This window comes from Bos grunniens, chromosome 27, assembly GCF_055505025.1.
Source record: "Bos grunniens cultivar Pamir isolate PY7600 chromosome 27, Bosgru_T2T1.0, whole genome shotgun sequence".
In the NCBI taxonomy this organism is placed as follows: domain Eukaryota; kingdom Metazoa; phylum Chordata; class Mammalia; order Artiodactyla; family Bovidae; genus Bos; species Bos grunniens.
This window is the reverse complement of record NC_141191.1, coordinates 15,616,934-15,634,852: the sequence shown is the minus strand read 5'-3', so window position 1 is coordinate 15,634,852 and position 17,919 is coordinate 15,616,934. Positions and strand designations below refer to the sequence as shown.

Below are 17,919 nucleotides of genomic sequence, written 5' to 3'. Positions count from 1 at the left end.
GCTCTTAGATTGTTTTTCCCCAAACCCTCCTTTCATCATGTCATTCCCCTGGCCAAAATTTTCAGTAGTGCCCCATCATCTCTAGGAGCACTCTCAAAACTCATTTGATTGTGTACATATTAGTAAATGTATTTTGAGCATGCACCCCAAATATATACATATGTATGTATATTTACTTATAAATTATACATCAGTACTCACGTCTGTTCATCTACTTAATGTTAACTAAGCTTAACTTTACAATCTTTTAAATAAAAATAATTAGAAATGAAGTTATAATATTTTTCTCCTGGCATCCCAGAGGAACATTTAGTGCGGCTCACTTTGGGTAATGATGTGTAAGTAGAATATTTTAAAAAATCAGAGATGGGCAAGTGAGTGCTATCCCACTGTCCGTGGTGCTGAACTATGATTGCTATTACCGCATAATTGTTTATATCTTTCGACCTACAGATACTGGGGGTTCCTGTCTATTTCCCCCCTTATTTTTGAAACAAAAGGAAATGTTTTAGGCTATCATCTCAATAACATTCTAGTTCCTGACATGAAATTCCAGAGGAGTAAAGTAAACATTCTCTTTCCTCCATATTGAGGAACAAAGTTATCATTTTTTTCCTTGGAAAGATGCAGACTGACATTAAAAAGAAATGGAGGGTTTAAGTAAGTCTCCATATTAGCTGAATAATTGCACTTTTCTGTTGAAAAAAACAAAGACACGGAAGATGTTGAAAGAAGATTCTAACACTGATGTTTTCTTAATTTTATAGCTTCATAACCGAGAATGATTGAAAACAGGAGAAAGAATTGCTGTCAAAGATTATACAGTACAATGGAGTTGTACAGTGGGGCTCAAGAATATAAATGTTAGCAGGTACATGAATACTTCTGTGACTGTTGGCTATTAGAAACAAGACTGTAAATTTCTGCCTTGAGGAAGATTCTGATGATCTGTAAAATGTCAACTGATGTTGTCACAAATCAGTGGTTCATATGAAACTCATAAAGATTATAGAACCTGCAGCACTTGTTATATAAACGATGAAAGAGTATTTCCTCTCTAAATCTCCAGCTAGCTACAGTTCAGCTGAATGCCAATTAGAAAGCTTAAGAGAGATCCAAAGTGTTGAAAAATAGTTAGGTTTCTCATAAAAGTAAAAATATACTGAGAAATTAGAAAAACAGAACAATATCTGTCATTAATGGTTCTACTGTAATGCCACTAGAGAATTTATAACCATTATAGCAACTTCTAGTAGACCATTTTAAAACTTACTTTTCCCTTTCTATTGCAGCAAATCTCTGGCCACTTGATAATGAGAAAAACTAGTGTTTGAGTGTGGATATCACCATCAGTGTTCGACTTCAATACTGACTATAATACTTGAATGACTCAATGCATTGAAACTCTTTTTTGATGAAAGTTTTAAATGTATATTTCCATTTAATAAATATTTGTTTGAGAATGTTATGTGCCAGGCCATGTGGATATAGAGATTAAAAAGAAACTGATATTTAGGACACTAGACCACCTTACCTGCCTCCTGAGAAATCTGTATGCCAGTCAAGAAGCAACAGTTAGAACCAGACATAAAACAGACTGGTTTCAAATTGAGAAAGGAGTAGGTCAAGGCTGTACATTGTCACCCTGCTTATTTAACTTCTATGCAGAGGACATGATGTGAAACTCTGACTGGATGAAGCACAAGCTGGAATCAAGATTCCTGGGAGAAATATCAATAACCTCAGATATGCAGATAACACCACCCTTATGGCAGAAAGTAAAGAGGAACTAAAAAGTCTCTTGATGAAAGTGAAAGAGGAGAGTGAAAAAGTTGGCCTAAAACTCAGTGCTCAAAAAACTAAGATCATGGCATCTGGTCCCATCACTCCTTACAAACGGATGGGGAAACAGTGGAAACAGTGAGAAGCTTTGTTTTCTTGGGCTCCATAATCACTTCAGATGGTGACTGCAGCCTTGGAATTAAAAGACACTTGCTCCTTGGAAGAAAAGCGATGACAAACCTGGACAGCATATTAAAAAGCAGAGACATTACTTTGCCAGAAAGGTCTGTCTAGTCAAAACTATGGCTTTTCCAGTAGTCATGTATCGATATGAGAGTTGAACTATAAAGAAAGCTGAGTGCTGAAGAATTGATGCTTTTGAACTGTGGTGTTGGAGAAGACTCTTGAGAGTCCCTTGGACTGCAAGGAGATCCAACCAGTCAGTCCTAAAGGAAATCAGTCCTTAGTAGTCACTGGAAGGATTGATGCTGAAGCTGAAACTTCAATACTTTGGCTATCTGATGCAAAGAACTGACACCTTAGAAAAGACCTTGATGCTGGGAAAGATTGAAGACAGGAGGAGAAGTGTACGACAGAGGATGAGGTGGTTGGATGGCATCACAGAGTCGATGGACATGAGTTTGAGCAAGCTCTGGGAGTTGATGATGGACAGGGAAGCCTGGCGTGCTGCAGTCCATGGGGTCACAAAGAGTCGAAGATGACTGAGTGACTGAACTGAACTGAACTTATACTTAGGAATTTAATGATCCAGTGAAGGACACAGACAAGAAGATAAACTAATATCACTGTGTTATATTTCCTGATAGATATATAAACAGAATAGCCTGTCAGCACACAGAGAAGTACCTAAGCAGACTGGGACAGCCTTCCCAGATGAGATGATGCCTGAGCTTGCACTTTCAAGGGCAGTAGGAGTCAGCTAGGAAAACAAACAGAAGAAAGTCATTCCAGAGAAAGAAAGCAGTGTGTGCAGAGGTGCAAGGCAATCGAGTAAGATTTTGAAATTAAATGTACTCACTATGGTGGCACAATGGATATGAATGGACAAAAAACAAGATCAGAAAGAGCTATGTAGAGGATTCTAAGGAGTTTAGATGTTCCCTGAGAATAAAGGGGAGATAAAGGAAAAAAGGATTCTGAGCAGTGAAGCGATGTGATGTTTTCATACTTAAAAAAGTCCTTCTGACGGTAATGTAAGGAGTAGATTCAGAAGTAGTGTCTAAAAGAGGGAGACGATTTTGGAATATGACAGAAATACTGAGTCATCGGTTATTGAAAGTAAAGATGGAGAATAAGAGAAAATTCTAAAGATATTTAGGCTGTAGTTTCAACAGGACATATTGAGCAATTACATTTAGGGAAAGAAAGAAAGAAGAGTCACAGATAACCCCAAAGTTTTGTGTGGGAAAAGGCTGTTTCGTGCAGGAAAAGGATGTTGCTTGCTGAGCACTGGGTTACAGAAGGAGGAACATATGTGGGGGAAAGAGGTCCAGCAGGAAGAAATAGACTTGATTTTGACATTCCAAAGAGCAGTGCTAGCTCAAAGGAGACATTTGAGAGCCATCAGTGGTGGGTGAAACCCTGTGTAGGATCCCCAGAGTGTGTAGAGTGAAGAGAAAGCCAGATAAAGTCTGCAGGGAAAGATAATATTTAAGTAGTGACTGAAGGAAGAGGAGCTATCAAAGGAAGAATAAATTTGAGTAAACTGAGAGGTCAGAAGAAAACGAGGAGAATGTGTATCATGGAAGCCAGTGGAGGGGCAGTTTCCAACAGGGGAAACAGTGAGTAAGACTGAAGTCTCTATGTGACTCACCCTCGGTCATTTTTTTGACCAGTTGACCAATTGAAATTTGTATTATTGGTACTGAGTTACTGAAGTCGAGAAACCTGTAGTAGGTTTTGTGCTAAGTTGCTTCAGTCGTGTCCGACTCTTTGTGACGCTATGGACTGTAGTCCGCCAGGCTCCTCTGTCCATGGGATTCTCCAGGCAAGAATACTGGAGTGGTTTACCATTTCCTCTTCCAGGGGATCTTCCCGATCCAGGGCCTGACCGCGTCTCTTATGTCTCCTACATTGGCAGGCAGGTTCTTTACCACTGCTGCTGCTGCTGCTGCTAAGTCGCTTCAGTTGTGTCCAACTCTATGCGACCCCATAGATGGCAGCCCTCCAGGCTCCCCCGTCCCTGGGATTCTCCAGGCAAGAACACTGGAGTGGTTTGCTATTTCCTTCTCCAATGCATGAAAGTGAAAAGTGAAAATGAAGTCTCTCAGTCGTATCCAACTCTTAGGGACCCCATGGACTGCAGCCTACCAGGCTCCTCCGTCCATGGGATTTTCCAGGCAAGAGTACTGGAGTGGGGTGTCATTGCCTTCTCCGTGTTTACCACTAGTGCCATTCTATTTATATTAGATACTAAATATATTAATAAAAATATTAGAAATTTAAATAAATTACTTAAAATATACACATCAGATTATAGATATCACAGCTAAGAATCGTGGCCAGGTCCATGTATCTTCCCTCTTGTATTCTTATGATTATGCCAGAGGTGTCATTTCTTATTGTGCTTGAAGCCAAGCCTGGAACCATATAGAGCAACCCTTCCTGAGATTCCCCAGTGTAAAAATCAAATTTTATGTTCTAGAAATGAACTCTAGTATACGGCTGAATGGATCCTTTTGAGAGATTCTTTATAAATGCCATAATATAACTACTTTGCACTCCAAGTTCAGCCATTCAGGTTTTTATATTTGTCATAATGTCAGAAATTACCCTGAGGTGTCCAGAGAATAGAAATACTTTGAATATGAGGGAAACGTACTCAGAGTTCTCAACACTATCACGTAGATGTTCAACCTAAATAGTTGAGTGAGAAAAAGACATTTAATAAGGTTTATTCCATGAGTTAGGGTCATACCAATTTATAATAATCTCAAAAAAGAATGCTGAAATCTAAATCTGGGATGCTCATCTTTAGGGCTAAAATACAAGTTAGTTGAAAGTCAGTGCATTGGGTTTAAGGGATGTCTGTGCAACGACACATCTAGAGTCAAGATTGCCTAAGAGGTGGGATGGCACAGATGAGTAGGAACTGGTGCACACTTCCCAAAGGGATACAAATTTTAGGCGGATCATCTGCTCAGTTTTCTCCTGGTTTCTCAAAGGAGATGCAGTCTTATATGTCTTAATATCTGCCCGCTTAACCAAGATGTGGACTGAACAAAAGCCGACCAGTTTGCTTACAACTAGTTACTTTGTTAGAAAAGAAGCGTAGGCATCATCTCTGTAAAGGAGTATTGGTTGCCATAAACCACCAGTCACAAAAAATACAATAATTCCTTCAACTTACCACCTTGAAAATTTTCAAAACTAAAGAAAAGTTGAAAGAGTAGTGCATTTATTTACATTTCATCCAGAATCACCAGTTGGTAACATTTGGCCCCATTCGCTTGGGCAGTCATTATGTGAGGACGTGTGTGTGTGTGTGTGTGTGTGTGTGTGTTTAATGGTTTTATTTGAACCATTTGAAAATAAGTTGTAGACATCAAGAAACATTTTCCCCCCGAAATGAAGAAATCTCCTGTATAACTATAGGAGCATTAGCAAACCCAAGAAGTTTGATGTGATGGCTCAGCCTGCAAAGAATCTGCCTGCAATGCAGGAGACACAGGAGACATGGGTTCAAGTTCAATCCCTAGGTTGGGAAGACCCCCTGGAGGAGGAAATGGCAACGCACTCCAGTATTCTTGCCTGAAAAATCCCAAGGACAGAGGAGCCTGGCAGGCTATAGTCCATGGGGTCTCAAAGAGTTGGACCTGACTGGGCACAAAAACATAATCTTTTCTATCCATATTCAGATTTCTCCAGTTGTCCCTTTAATAGCCAGGGCCTAATCAAGCCACACAGTACATTTAATTATCATGTCTCCTTCACCCTAGGACAACCTCCCACCCCTTGTGTGTGTGTGTGTTGGTGTTGTTTATAACATGGACTTTTATTTTATTTTATTTTGAGTTCCCAGTGCATTTATTCATTAGTTTATTCTACCAATAATTATTCATTGAGGTCAAGTAAGATGGGAATGGAAGAACGTCTGTTGAATAAGTAAACATACATTTACAATGGATTGTATTGAAAGTGAAAAGTGAAAGTGAAAGTCGCTCAGTCGTGTCCGACTCTTTGCGACCCCTTGGACTATACAGTCCATGGAATTCTCCAGGCTGTAATACTGGAGTGGATAGCCTTTCCCATCTCCAGAGGATCTTCCCAACCCAGGAATCAAACCCAGGTCTCCTGCGTTGCAGGTGGCTGATGCTGCTGCTGCTAAGTCGCTTCAGTCATGTCCGACTCTGTGCGACCCCCATAGACGGCAGCCCACCAGGTTCCCCCGTCTCTGGGATTCTCCAGGCAAGAATACTGGAGTGGGTTGCCATTTCCTTCTCCATAACATGGACTTTAAAAAAAATTATTTATTTGCCTGTGCAGGGTCTTAGTTGAGGCATGTGGGATCTAGTTCCCTGGCCAAGGATCAAACCCAGGCCCACTGCATTGGGAGTGGGAGTCTTAGCCACTGGACAACCAAAGAAGTCTCAGCATGAATATTTTTAAAGAATCCAACTAGTTGTCCTGTAGAATATCCCACAATCTGTGTTGTGTATAATCAGTTTACTAGGGCTGCCGTAACAATGTACCACAGATAGGTGGCTTGTACCAATAGCAAAGTACCACAAATAGGTGGCTTGTACCAACAGGAATGTGTTGATTCACAGTTCTGGAGGTTAGTGGTTCAAGATCCAGGAGTTGGCAGGGCCACACTCCCTCCAAAGGCTCCAAGAAAGTATTCTTTCTTGCCTCTGCCAGCTCCTGATTTCCCTTGGCCTTGGCCAACATAACTCTAATCTCTACCTTTGTCTTCATATGATGGTCTTATAAGAAATACGACTCGTTGGATTTAGGGTCCACCCTAATTCAGCCTGACCTTATTTTGACCAATTAATTACATCTACAAAGACTCTATTTCCAAATAAGGTCACATTCTGAGATACTGGGGATAAGGCCTTCAACATATGAGTTTTGTGGGATGTTCTACAGGACAACTAGTTGGATTCTTTAAAAATATTCATGTTGGCACTTCCTTGGTTGTCCAGTGGCTAAGACTCCTGCTCCCAATGCAGGGGGCCTGGGTTCGATCCCTGGCTGGGGAAGTAGATCCCACATGCCTCATCTAAGACCCTGCACAAGCAAATTTTGGGGGAGACACAATTTGACACTTAACAGTGTGATTGTTTCCTTATGATTGAATTGAGCTTGAAGCTTTTTTGTCGAGAATACTTTATAGGTGATGCTGTATTCACTTCCCATTGAATCTGTTTGTCCCGTCATTGAGGATGCTAAGTTTGTCCATTTAGTTAAGATGTGGTCTGCCAGATTTCTTTTGTTATTAATAAGTAATCTGTGAGAGTGGAAACAAAATGGAGACCGGATTCAAGGCAAGTCTTTATTTGGAAACTCTTCTAAAAACACAAGTAGTAGAGGGGAAAGTGAGGCAGGGCAGGAAAGCAACCTGTATGGGGTGGGCGTCAAGCCAACCACAGCTGTGGTCATGGAGCTTAACCCTACTTGGAACCCGTGTAGAAAGAACCCTTCCCTGTCTTGGGTTGTGGACCACTGGGGTGGAGCTGAGTTGCTTTGTTCAGCCAAAAGTCATATCTCAACTATTTTCAACCCCATGGACTGTAGCACACCAGGGCTCCCTGTCCCTCACTGTCTCCCAGAGTTTGCTCAAACACATGTCCATCGAGTTGGTGATGCCATCCAACCATCTCATCCTCTGTCGCCTCCTTCTCCTCCTGCCTTCACTCTTTCCCAACATCAGGGTATTTTCCAATGAGTTGGCTCTTAGCATCAGGTGGCCAGGATATTGGAGCTTCAGCTTCAGCATCAGTCCTTCCACTGATTTCCTCTAGGATTGACTGGTTTGATCTCCCGGCCGTCCCTTGGACTCTCAAGGGTCTTCTTCTGCACCACAGTTCTCTGGAATTTCCACCCTCCCCTGCTTGCAGGCCGGGCTGGCACTGGGACCTTAGAAAGCCCTCAGACCTTTGTCTGCTTGTGCTTCTGTTAAGGCTGGGGTTGGGGGTGAGGAGGGCAGGTAAATTATTTCCTTCCTTTCTCACTGGTTCCATCCAGGACAGCTGAGTTCTATGTCTGGAAGAACTTCTTCACCCTGACTCTCTCTCTCTCTCTCCTTTTCTGCATCTCTGCCTTCCTGTTGGCATTAATCCCACCAGACTTTTCTGAGTGGTCAAGGGCATGGAGAATTGGATTTTTCCTTGGAGGGTCTTGGGAAGCTGCTAGTACTTTGGATTAGAAGGATTAGATATTTCAGATCTCTCTGGCTGAAGCATCTATACGACAGACCCCCTCTCTCTCTTGCTGAGATTGATAGCCTGCCATGTTTAACTCTGGGATCAATCTCACTTTTCTGAAACTCATCCCTGGTCTCCTTCTTCATATCAGCCTCTCACGGGCAGTCAGACTGGCAACGTGTCAAATGAAGCTCGGGGCCAGGAACTTCACCATCTGTAATGGTAAGTGGGAGGGCAGAGAGATTGGCAGAGATTCCTGGAACCCTTGAAGAGACTCAGAGCCTCAAGATCTACATAGTTTACTTCTGTAAACCCTCTCCAGAGAAGTGACTGTCCAGACAGCGTGTTTTAGTCCATTGCCCAGTAATACACAAAAGGCTGATGGACGATAGTCACTACCTGCAGGGGTACTGAGAGTGTATGCCCAGAGGCATGGCTGGTACTCAGTTTCCCATCGTTACCTGGACAACAGCCTCTACCCCGTCTCTCACCTATCTCAGGAACACATATGTGACAGTTGGCCCATAGTGGGGTCATCTTTGTGACACTGCAGTCCCCTACAACTATTGCAAATGGTTTAGAGTGTGTATAAGAGATCACCAGTGTCAACAGGGTGTTCCCCATGCCAGGGCACCCTACTTCAACGTGAAAGCATCGTCCATCCAGAGCACCTGGTTTCCAGCAGAGGTGATGCAGGTGCCATTCCTGTTCTCTTGGATGACCAACAAGGTCAGTACTTCAGGACGAAGGGGGTCCTTGCATGAGGTCAGGCTGAAGCAGACGCGGCTGAGTCTGCTCTGAGCCTAGAGGACTAATCGTGACACTAGCTGGTTGAATCCCTTAAAAAGTGGTTCCACCACTCACCCTAACTCGATCTTGCTGAGATGCTAAGAGGTTAAAAGATGGAAGATTCAGGGTCTTTGCTTGTTTTTAAGAAATGTGTGTGTCGTTCAGTCGTGTCCACTCTCTGCAACCCCATGGACTGTAGCCCACCAGGTTCCTTTGTCCATGGGATTCTCCAGGCAAGAATACTGGAGTGGGTTGCCATTTCTTTTTCCATTTAAGAAATGAGGGAAGGGAAAATTGAAGATGAAAGAAGGGAAAACTGAGGAGCAAACTACTTGAGAAGGGATCACTTCTCAAGCAGGGGTGAGATCCAGAAAACACTGGAAGGATTGCCCTTGACAGGAAAGGAAGCTGTTTGCTCAGCTGCCAAAGGAAGGGAAAAATGGACAAAGGCACAGGCGAAGGTAAATTTGTAAAGCAGATGGTGTGAAGGTCTTCTTTTCTCAATCAAGTAAAAGGTAAAGTATCATTAATGGAAGATGTGAGGAAGGCACTAGATGAGGAAGAAGGTTTGAGAGGAGAGAAGAGACAGTTCTGTTGGAGACGAGGACGGTAATCTTACCAGCAGACAAGCATCAGCTCACTGGGTTATAATGACACCCCACATCTGGGGTGTGGGATAGTGAAGTTCACAGTGAAAAGTGCAGCTGTTAGTCGCTCAGTCATGTCTGACTCTTGCGACCCCGTGGACTGTAGCCCACCAGGCTTCTCTGTCCATGGGATTCTCCAGGCAACAATACTGGAGTGGGTAGCCATTCTCTTCTGCAGGAGATCTTCCCAACCCAGGGATTGAACCCACGTCTTCTGCATTGCAGGCAGGTTCTTTACTGTCTGAGCCACCAGGGAAGTCCACTGAAGTTCAATGTGAAGCCCATTTGCCAAGTTGTGTGAGCCTGGCACGGTTCACTGCTGGGGGCAGGCGTGGGTCTGTTCAGGCAGGTGTGATGGAAGGAAAGACAGGCGAGGTGATTAAAGGCCAAGCTGTGGAGTCTCATCTGGAGGGTAAATACGAAAAAAGGAAATCAACGTTGAAATGTTCGCTGGCTTTGCCATCTAGTAGCTGTGCGATCTCGGCCAAGATTCTTAAATCTCTGACCTAATTTCCACATTTTAAAAATGGAGTTAATAGTAGAATGAATTATATTAGCAGTTAATAGGATTAAAAGAAACAGTTGTGTACATAGCAAGTTAACTGCAATGTCTGGCATACAGTAAGTACTCCAGAGAAAAGTTTTCTCTTTTCTTTAAGATATGATGAACATTTATCAACTATTACATTTTTTTTTCAAATATAAGGTTCTTTCTGCTTGGTTCATATTCCATTATATTTGTGAACTCGATATCCATCCCTTTTTGATGATGGTGCAATGTAGAAACCAGGACAGTATAGCACAGCAGCAGGCTTCAGAGTCAAACAAAATGCTTGGAATTGACTCCTAGCTTCACTACTTACTATCTGTGTGGAATTGGGTAAGTTACTCAACTTCTGGAGTCTCAGTTTCCTAATCTGTGAAATGGGTATAATTCCATCTGGGAAATGGGTATAATTCTATTTATCCATGAATGCTCAGTAAGTTTTACGTGCTGCTGCTGATGGTGGTAGTGGTATTTCCAAACATTTAACGTGTTTCCAAACATTTAATGTATTTCCAGAGTGTGTCGATTGCATTACTAATTTTATGACTTCTAGAAAGTGGGTTAACTGAAAGTGTAGAGCTTACCAGAAAGTGTAGATCTGACCTCTGGTTGGACAAATTCTTCAAAATTCTGAAAAGTGTAGGTATTGATAAAATAAAACCTGTGCAGTGACAACTAATATGTCATTTTTTTAAAAAAGTAAAACTGTTCAATGAAAGTAAAAGGTCAGCCACTTCAAGAGGTCATACAATTTGATTATAAAGTAATGGACTCCGCAACAGTCAGTCTTGTTATTTTGGAGTTATAGACAGACCGCTTACTCTCTTTTGGATATAGGAAGCTTCGGTGAGCCTAGTGACTGTCACTGGATATCAGTTTATGATAAAAGTACACACACATCTATTAATATTCTGTCTGGCTTTAAGCCTTGATACTAAAAATGTGACTTAGTGTATGTCATACTGGTTTTCATATAATCACTAAACTCATTTTTTCCCCCAGATATCATCCTCTGTTTGATAACTCAAGTACTAATGAATTCCATGCAATATTTGCTATTGTCAGAGAAGAATCCTGGTCGATTTTCAGTTATTATCTCAGTTGATGATATAGGTCTGAATTCAGAAATATAATTCAAATTCTTTTGAAGCCGTGTGAGATCTGTTTGCTTTCTTTTCTGCTCCATGTGTGAAGCAATTAACTTTGGTTATATTAATATAATACTTTCCTGTATTAAAAGAAAAATTATTCCAACTTTTTTCAAGCAAACCATTGGTTTTTTAAAAAAAAATTAAAATCACCGACCTAAGAATACCAAAAGTCCTGAAAGGTAGAACCTGGCCAAGAACAATCCAGTGAAAATATTGAAAATTGCTGTTTACTAGCCAAATTTTGTTGCCAAATTAAAGGGAGGAACGTGAGTCATGACCCTTTCTCACTCTTTCTTTGATAGGTCTTTTGACAGAAGTACTGATGGAAAGGAGCCCCTGGTGGCTCAGATGGTAAAGAGTCTGCCTGCAATGCGGGAGACCTGGGTTCGATCCCTGTGTCGGGAAGATTCTCTGGAGAAGGAAATGGTAACCCACTCCAGTATTCCTGCCTGGAGAATCCCAGGGCCATGGGATCGCAAAAGTCAGACATGACTGAGTGACTTCACTTTCACTTTCAGATGTTTCAGATGAGTGGAACTGTACAGTATTCATCTCTTGTGACTGGCTTATTTCACATAGCATAATGTCCCAGAAGCCCTGAATTTTTATTAAGTACTCTTCCATGTCTGATTTTTAAGAATTTTTTTCCTAACGCATGGTCATTTCAGTTTAGTTCAGTAGCTAAGTTGTGTCTGACTCTTTGTGACCCCATGAATTGCAGCACGCCAGGCCTCCCTGTCCATCACCAACCCCCAGAGTTCACTCAGACTCATGTCCATCGAGTCGGTGATGCCATGCAGCCATCTCACCCTCTGTTATCCCCTTCTCCTCCTGCCCCCAATCCCTCCCAGCATCAGAGTCTTTTCCAGTGAGTCAACTCTTCACATGACGTGGCCAAAGTATTGGAGTTTCAGCTTCAGCATCAGTCCTTTCAATGAACACCAGGGCTGATCTCCTTTAGGATGGACTGGTTGGATCTCCTTGAAGTCCAAGGGACTCTCAAGAGTCTTCTCCAACACCACAGCTCAAAAGCATCAATTCTTCGGCACTCAGCTTTCTTCACAATCCAACTCTCACATCCATACATGACCACGGGAAAAACCATAGCCTTGACTAGACAGACCTTTGTTGGCAAAGTAATGTCTCTGCTTTTGAATATGCTATCTAGGTTGGTCATAACTTTCCTTCCAAGGAGTAAGCGTCTTTTAATTTCATGGCTGCAGTCACCATCTGCAGTGATTTTGGAGCCCAGAAAAATAACTGACACTGTTTCCCCATCTATTTCCCATGAAGCGATGGGACCGGATGCCATGATCTTCGTTTTCTGAATGTTGAGCTTTAAGCCAACTTTTTCACTCTCCACTTTCACTTTCATCAAGAGGCTTTTGAGTTCCTCTTCACTTTCTGCCATAAGGGTGGTGTCATCTGCATATCTGAGGTTATTGATATTTCTCCCAGCAATCTTGATTCCAGCTTGTGCTTCTTCCAGTCCAGCGTTTCTCATCATGTACTCTGCATATAAGTTAAATAACAATATACAGCCTTGACGTACTCCTTTTCCTATTTGGAACCAGTCTGTTGTTCCATGTCCAGTTCTAACTGTTGCTTCCTGACCTGCATATAGTATTCTCAAGAGGCAGGTCAGGTGGTCTGGTATTCCCATCTCTTGAAGAATTTTCCACAGTTTACTGTGATCCACACAGTCAAAGGCTTTGGCATAGGCAATAAAGCAGAAATAGATGTTTTTCTGAAACTCTCTTGCTTTTTCCATGATCCAGTGGATGTTGGCTATTTGATCTCTGGTTCCTCTGCCTTTTCTAAAACCAGCTTGAACATCTGAAAGTTCACGGTTTACATATTGCTGAAGCCTGGCTTGGAGAATTTTGAGCATTACTTTACTAGCGTGTGAGATGAGTGCAATTGTGCAGTAGTTTGAGCATTCTTTGGCATTGCCTTTCTTCGGGATTGGAATGAAAACTGACCTTTTCCAGTCCTGTGGCCACTGCTGAGTTTTCCAAATTTGCTGGCATATTGAGTGCAGCACTTTCACAGCATCATCTTTCAGGATTTGAAATAGCTCAACTGGAATTCCATCACCTCCACTAGCTTTGTTCGTAGTGATGCTTTCTAAGGCCCACTTGACTTCACATTCCAGGATGTCTGGCTCTAGGTCAGTGATCACACCATCGTGATTATCTGGGTCGTGACGATCTTTTTTGTACAGTTCTTCTGTGTATTCTTGCCACCTCTTCTTAATATCTTCTGCTTCTGTTAGGTCCATACCATTTCTGTCCTTTATCAAGCCCATCTTTGCATGAAATGTTCCTTTGGTATCTCTGATTTTCTTGAAGAGATCTCTAGTCCTTCCCATTCTGTTGTTTTCCTCTATTTCTTTGCATTGATCACTGAGGAAGGCTTTCTTATCTCTCCTTGCTATTCTTTGGAACTCTTCATTCAGATGCTTATATCTTTCCTTTTCTCCTTTGCTTTTGGCTTCTCTTCTTTTCACAGCTATTTGTAAGGCCTCCCCAGACAGCCATTTTACTTTTTGCATTTCTTTTCCATGGGGATGTTCTTGATCCCTGTCTGCTGTACAATGTCACGAACCTCCGTCCATAGTTCATCAGGCACTCTATCTATCAGATCTAGGCCCTTAAATCTATTTCTCTCTTCTACTGTATAATCATAAGGGATTTGGGTCTAGTGGTTTTCCCCATTTTCTTCAATTTCAGTCTGAATTTGGCAATAAGGAGTTCATGATCTGAGCCACAGTCAGCTCCTGGTCTTGTTTTTGCTGACTGTACAGAGCTTCTCCATCTTTGGCTGCAAAGAATATAATCAATCTGATTTTGGTGTTGGCCATCTGGTGATGTCCATGTGTAGAGTCTTCTCTTGTGTTGTTGGAAGAGGGTGTTTGCTATGACCAGTGCGTTCTCTTGGCAAAACTCTATTAGCCTTTGCCCTGCTTCATTCTGTACTCCAAGGCCAAATCTGCCTGTCACTCCAGGTGTTTCTTGACTTCCTACTTTTGCATTCCAGTCCCCTATAATGAAAAGGACATCTTTTTTGGGTGTTAGTTCTAAAAGGTCTTGTAGGTCTTCATAGAACCGTTCAACTTTAGCTTCTTCAGTGTTACTGGTTGGGGCACAGACTTGGATTACTGTGATATTGAATGGTTTGCCTTGGAAACGAACAAAAATCATCCTGTCGTTTTTGAGATTGCATCCAAGTACTGCATTTCGGACTCTTTTGTTGACCATGATGGCTACTCCATTTCTTCTAAGGGATTCTTGCCCACAGTAGTAGATATAATGGTCATCTGAGTTAAATTCACCCATTCCAGTCCATTTTAGTTCGCTGATTCCTAGAATGTCAACATTCACTCTTGCCATCTCCTGTTTGACCACTTCCAATTTGCCTTGATTCATGGACCTGACATTCCAGGTTCCTATGCAATATTGCTCTTTACAGCATTGGACCTTGCTTCTATCACCAGTCACATCCACAACTGGGTATTGTTTTTGCTTGGCTCCATCCCTTCATTCTTTCTGGAGTTATTTCTCCACTGATCTTCAGTAACATGTTGGGCACTTACCAACCTGGGGAGTTCCTCTTTCAGTATCCTATCATTTTGCTTTATTCATACTGTTCATGGGGTTCTCAAGGCAAGAATACTGAAGTGGTTCGCCATTCCTGACGCATGGTCAGCAAAGTATTATCTTGAATTTTCCTCTAGGTCTGTGCTGATGTAGTAGTAGCCACTGGCCATGTGTGACGTGCGTGCGTGCTAGGTCGTTTCAGCCATGTCTGACTCTTGAGCCCCTATGGACCCCACCAGGCTTTTCTGTCCTTGGCAAGAATACTGGAGTGGGTTGCCATGCCCTCCTCCAAGGGATCTTCCCCACCCAGGGAACTAACCTGGATCTCTTACGTCTCCTGCATTGGCAGGCGTGTTCTTTTCCCACTAGCGCCACCTGGGAAGCCCCTGGCCATTTACAGCTCAGCTGGTAAAGAATCCACCTGCAATGTGGGAGACCTGGGTTTGATCCCTGGGTTGGGAAGATCCCCTGGAGAAGGAAAAGGCTACCCACTCCAGTATTCTGGCCTGGAGAATTCCATGGGCTGTATAAGCCATGGGGACGCAAAGAGTCAGACACAACTGAGTGACTTTCACTTTCACCTTTCAAACTTAAATTAACTAAAATTTAATGTAATTTAAAGGACAGTTTCTCAGTGGCACTAGCCACATTTCAGGGGCTCAGTAAGCACACGTAAGTCGTGGCTAATGTATTGGGCAGTGCAGAATTATAGAATATTCTACCATCATAGAAAGTTCTCTTGGACAGCACTGATCGCCAAGTTTTATTGTTTACTTTTTACCTTTGGATCTGCCGTCCACCTGGAATTAATTTTTGTGTTCATGTTTGGTAGTGGTCAAGTTTTAATTTTGTCCACATGGGCCTCCAACTATTCTGACACTATGGATTTCCCCCCCACTGCTCTGAGGTTGCTAACATGGTAATTTATAAAGTCTCCGTTCATAAGTGAGCTTGTTTATGGATTCTCTTTTCTGTTCCAGTAACATATTTCTCTACCTTTGTGCTGATAAAGTGTGATTGGCTTACTTATTTACGTACGATTTTAAACTTGAAAAGACAAAGTCTACATTTCTTTTGCTAGACAGTGTTACAGCCCAAAGTAAAAGTTAAATCTAAACTGTAGAAAAGATAAGAAATTTTTTTGTGTGTGTGCCTGGGTATTGTGACTTGAAATTCTTCAGGCTACAAGTGAGTTAATGCCTGACACTGCTTTTTTTTAGACAATTGCTAGTCTTTTTTTTTTTTTTTTTTTTTGTCTTCTCTGGATCTTAGTTGCAGCATGAGAACTCCTAGTTGTGGCTTGTGGGCTATATTTCCCTGACCTGGAATTGAACCTGGGCTTTCTGCATTGGGAGCTCAGAGGCTTAGCTCCTGGACTACCAGGGAAGACCTGCCTGACACTTTTGAAAGTAGGAGACCTGGGCTCCTGGGAGGCTGTCTCCTAGCAGCCCCTCTTGTTATGTGTATTCCCCTCCAGCTAAAGGTGATGGGATAGACACATGCAAGTTTTAAAATGTGTTTTGATGATTTCCTAATATGTTCCTTCTATGATACCAAGTCTTTTGAATTCAGGGACTGTGACTTCCGTCTGATTTAGAAATCTCCACAGTGTCTTGGTCTTCCAGGAAGGGCGCTGTGCATAACTCTTAATGCTTAATTGGCTACCTTCAATGCTTGTTTTCTTTTCCCCTGTCTTTGTCTTGGCTCTTTCTGGAGAAGTTCTCTTTTGAATTTTCTCTTTCATAACAAACAAAAACCAAATTTACTCCGATGCTGAAGGCAGGAGCGGGAGGAGGTCTGATGTACTAGAAATGAAGGCCCAGCTCGTGACACACGATTCAGCTGGGATCACAGTCAGGCTGGCTTGACTGCTGATGCCACCACTTACAGAACTGTGGACTGAGATTCAGTTTTCTTATCGCAGGACTCAGCAAACTCTGGCTGGTGGCCAACACAGCCCACTGTTTTTGTACGGCTTTGTTACCTATTTTTGTATGGCCCATGAGACAGGAACAGTTTTTACATTGTTAAATGGCTGAAACAAAACCAAAAGAAGAACAATATTTGGAGACGTGTGAAAGTTACATGAAATTCACATTTCAGCGCCCACAAATAAAGTATTATTGGGATACAGCCACTCCCATTTGTTTGTCTATCGTCCTTGACCGTGTTCACGCTGTAACTGCAGAGTTCAGTGGATACACGGATGTGACAGAGGCCAGGTGGCCCTCAGAGCCTGAAATATTTACTCACTGGTCCTTTCTAGGAAAAGTTTGTCAACCTCCACCTTATCTCTGGAAAAAAGTAAAATCCAGACAGTGATTCCTCCATCAGAGGATTCTTCGTGAGGATTAAACAAAGTGCTAGTGGTAAAGAATCCACCTGCCAGTGCAGGAGACACAGGAGACGTGGGTTTGATCCTTGGGTTGGGAAGACCCCCTGGAGGAGGAAATGCAATATGCTCCAGTATTCTTGCCTGGAAAATTCCATGGGCAGAGGAACCTGGCAGGCTACAGTCCATGGGGTCGCAAAGAGTCAGACACGACTGAGCAACTGAACATGCACACAAAGATAAAATATAGGACTGTGCTTGGAATATACAGGTGCTGAAAAATGATTTTTTTTCAGCCAAGCCTGACGCCTAAGCTCATCACATTCCCTAAAACAGTGACTTATGCTTACGAAGCACAGCACAATGACTTACGTTTATGAAGCAGAGCAGAGAGCATTGGCACGGTCAGATAAATGGACAAGCTCAATGTACTTTGTATTCTGTTTCGACATACCTTTCACTAATGAGCCCCCTCCAAGTGCTTCCCCCCATGAATTTGATAAGCCTGTAGCACACAGTATAGAAATTACACTGCTGAGCATAATGATTTATCAGTGTTTTACAGGTAGTGACACAGTCGTTGGAAATGGCAAGTTTGCTCATAAAATGTTCCCACAGACCCAGGATAGAGGAGCCTGGTGAGCTACAGTCCATGGGATCGCAAAGAGTCGGATGCGACTGAG

At 42.4% G+C, this 17,919-nt stretch overlaps 1 long non-coding RNA gene across 1 annotated transcript; it reads left to right on the top strand.

Annotated features, from left to right (window-relative positions):
• The first annotated feature begins 762 nt into the window (after positions 1 to 762).
• Positions 763 to 1,468, top strand: LOC147343546 (uncharacterized). Its single transcript, XR_015156098.1, has 2 exons — positions 763 to 871; positions 1,293 to 1,468. It is a non-coding gene; the product is annotated as an uncharacterized LOC147343546 (long non-coding RNA).
• Positions 1,469 to 17,919: the final 16,451 nt, after the last annotated feature.